We start from the raw sequence: 4,076 nt of genomic DNA on the forward strand, positions 1-4,076 counted from the left end.
GATTTTATGCCTCTCTCTTTTAACTTTTAACTTGTTTGCTATTTCCTCAAGCCATTATTGGGACTGTTTCTAAGATATATTGTTTTAAATAACTTGTCATTTCTGAAGTTCTAAATTTGTAAATGTTCTGTTGCAGTTTATTCTCTAAAAATTTCAAAGGTTGTAATATCCTTACATTTTCTGTAAAATGGATACAAATATCTGTGCATGATACCAAAGATGCTTTGAACAGTTGAGGTATGTTACCAAGTCTGCACTGTATTCTCTTGATAAAACCTTTTTTAAGCATCTTCCAAATGTTTTGGTTTTGCTGCACTGGCTAAAAAAATTCAGATGCATGTTTTGAACAAATGTGAGGTGGCTTTCAAATTGCTTCATGGTGATTGTAGCAATTTCCCTCACTTGATTTAAAAACAAAACAAAGCAAGAACCAAACAAACCCTTGAAACTAACAAACAAAAATCCAAGAAAAAAGCCCCTAAATCCAAGCCAAGCCAAACCCAAGGCAAAATTACTTCAGCTATCTGATAATGAAGCAGAAAAGACAAGTGTTTTATTAGTAGCAGAAGTCAGCCATTTGCTAATTCTGCTTTCTTGTGGGAATACAGATGCACTGAAGTAGCATCATGTGATCAAGACTCTAAAGCTCTTATGGTGGAAAAGGAAACTTTTTTTTAAACTGTGCTTAGCACTCAATTTATTAATTGTTATGAAGGACTTTTTTTTTTCTCCTGTGTAGTGGTAGAGTATTATCTGAACAGAAATGAGTTTCTTCAGCTGAGTAACCTTTGGTAACTGCAGCCAGTGTAGCTGGTTGCTTTTCTGGAATACTGGAGGTTCTTCCTGAGCAGCTCCTTGGTACTGAACTGCCCATGGCCTGGAAGAGCAAGTGGATCCCTGAGGAGATGGTAACAAGTTACTAATGCACTGTTCTACCAGTATCAAGAATATGAACTGCCTTTTTTCCCCCCTTAGGAAGGTTGCAGTGACTTTATCTGCTGTAATTGAGATTGCTTGGGTATACTGAGACCATTCCAGTTTATCTGCTTTTTGCTAGACAAGTAAAATGAATCTAAGATGAAATGTTTAAATGGGCAGCAAAGGTATTAAAAAGTATTCATAATGAAATAGAAGAGTTGACTATTACTGCCTTTAGGTTTTTTTATTGTAAATGCGTTTTCAAACAGGAGTCCTACCAGACATAAAGTTCAGTTTCCTCTGAACTATTAATGTAGTTTCTTCTTCAGATGTGTCAGATAAATTATGTATGTGCTGTTCAAGAATCTGTCATGTATAATTTACCCTAATCAGAAAATTTATATGAACATCAGTTGCTAGTAGATCTAATCAGTGGGATTGAAATGGAGAGGTTATTTTTGCATGGCCACTTTTTCCTTCCTTTTGCTTATTCCCCTGATAACAAGGGAATGAGATTCACCTCTTTCCTTACCTAGCACATTTTAGTGGTTTATCATTGCAAGCCAATGTCCAGTGCAGGCCAGCTTCCATCTCCCAAGGCACCCATTGGAGCTCAGTCATGAAGCAGCATGTCTTCCCTCTCCTGCTCCCATGCTGAGAATGTTGGTTTTAATATCCAGTTAACTAGAGCTTCTACTTTATTCTCTTTCAAAATGTCTTTGACCCTGAAATACTGGGTGGAGAAGAGGAAGCAAATTTGAAGTTTTTCAGTGCTGGATAGACCACACTCATCTGCCATCACCTCTTTTAAGTGGGTAAAGGAAAATAAGTATTCTGGGTTCTGGTTTGAGCTGTTACAAACTCATCTTCAGAACAATGAGCTGCCTATCCACGAGGGCTACTGCTGAAACACTGGTAAGTGTATTCAGCTCAAGTGCTAAATATGATCAGTGAAAATAAACAGTGGTGATAGACTGCAGTCACCGTAGGCCAGGTCACTGCATTTCAGGTTGCTTATCAGTTCAGGCTGATTACATTGGTTTTCTCACACAAGGTTTTCCACAAATGGGGGTTTGGGTGTTTATGTACAGTCTTGCACCTTAAAATAATAATAACGCCTGTAGTTATAGCTGGGAAATATTGCAGCCTCTTTGCACAGAGAAGTGGTGATTCTTACCTGAGAAGTGTGACAGGCTTTTAGTTGGGACCCAAACCTTTTATCTCTTTACAGTAGATTTGAGGCTTGTGTAGCCTCTCCTGCAAGGAGCAATTGTGCATCAAAGACATCTTGTAGAGCCTGAACTATGGGTCGCTAGTTTTTGCAAGGGAGGCGGTTCATCCAAAAATGCATATTTTGTCTACTGATGAAGCCAAACCAAAATCCCAGAACTAAAGTTAGAGTAAGGATGGAGGCTTTGAGTATTTTGAATGCAGAAAGAAGAGTTAGCCAGACTGATGATGGCACTTAAAGCAAAACAGCAAGACCTGTAGAACAGAAGGATGTAAAATGATAATGTAATCCTTAGACCATTTTACCAATAGGGGTTACTCTAAGCCAAAACTAGCAGTGGAAGATGGTTGATGAACTAGAGCTAAGCCTAGAAGAGGGTGAATGAGGGTGTTTCAAAGGGATGGTTGGCAGTTTGAAAGGGATATAACATGACTTTTGAAAATTATTCTCATGTTGACTGAGAGCTGGAGAGACAGGCATCCTTTCTTTCACAGCCCACAGTAAGTTTCAATTCCTAGCTGACAGTCCCCTGGACTGAGCAGTTACTGGAGAAGGGGTTCCACACAGCCTCCACTTCACTGCCTGGGACACAACCACAGGCTCAGCCTTCTGGGAGCTGCCAGGTGCTCATCTAGTGACAGTGCAGCCTTTCTGGGTGTGCTGGTGACAACATCTCGTGTTCCCTCTGAGGGGACCGGGTCTGTGAGGTACATGGGCCTGGCAGCTTCTGGCTGAGGTCCTGGACATTTCCTACCTGGTTTTCCTTGTCATTCACACTGACCCAAAGGGAAAGCCATGCTGGCTGTCAGCTGCAAAGCACCTGGTAAAATTAGTGGTTTGGGTTTTGGTGGGGGCTTTTTTTGGTTTGGTTGCATTTTTTTGTTTGGGTTGGGGTTTTTTGAGGGGAGTTTTCTGCTTGTTTTTTTCTTTGGAACTGAACAGCTGTGTTGTGCTCTCATCCCTGCTCTGCAGGATGGGCATCAGTGAGTGCAGGGGCTGCTCACTGTCTGCTTCTGCTGGGAACCCTCTCACCAGAGACATCATCCAGCTTTTTGAGTTGCTACTTAGCACCATGAAAGCCCTTGTCAGGAAATGAGTGTTTTCTTCAGGCTAAGACTGTAGTCTTTGTTTGTTTGTTTGTTGCCTGGGAATTTGCCTGGTAGCATTCCCTGTGCATGAGGAGTTGTTTTCACGGGAACATTGGGGGGCCCTGCAGCAGCCCCTCACTGCAATGCCTAGAGGCCATGGATGTGCTCTTCCTTTCAGCCTCCTGCAGGCAATCCTGCTTGCTCTAGCCATCCTGAAATTGTTCCTAGCACCCACAGACACTCCAGAGCCCTTCTGCTATGCAGTGGAGAAGTTCTCCAGAGCTCTCCTGGGATTTTGTGTGTCCCTGCAGTGAGAGGTGCCTGGTGTGGAGACACAGCAGTAACTGCTCAGGGATCACACAAAGCCTGCCTGCTGTGGGAGGGACAGAACCACTGGTGTTTTTCAGCTAAAACCTTCAGCTCACCCATCTCTCAAGCTATTTCTTCACATGGAAAATCCCACAAGTCAGCTTCCTGCTGTCTGTGCTGCATCCTGGTGCCTGTGTGGTCCTTCAGCAAGGCTTCACTTTCACTGGAAAAAATAATAATTTTATTATAAACTATAGACAGCTCAGCAGTAGCTTCCTGTTTCTCAGGGAGAAGCACAGCAGCATGTTGTCTTTTGGAGCAGCTTAAAATTTGGACTAGAAATCTTGTTGTCTGAGTTGTCAGGTTCAGCCTCTGTGCCTTTCCAGCCACAGGGTGTGATGTGCAGCCTTCAGCATCAATCAGCCTGGCCCCCACAGAGCTGCTGATGCCCTGAGATGGAGGCTGCCTCTTCTGGATAACATGGAGTGCTGTCAAATGCTCCATCCATGCTTGCATTTCCTTATGCTTAA

This window comes from Melozone crissalis, unplaced genomic scaffold (genome assembly GCF_028551555.1).
Source record: "Melozone crissalis strain CALT ecotype California unplaced genomic scaffold, PUWL_Pcris_2 ptg000023l_1, whole genome shotgun sequence".
In the NCBI taxonomy this organism is placed as follows: domain Eukaryota; kingdom Metazoa; phylum Chordata; class Aves; order Passeriformes; family Passerellidae; genus Melozone; species Melozone crissalis.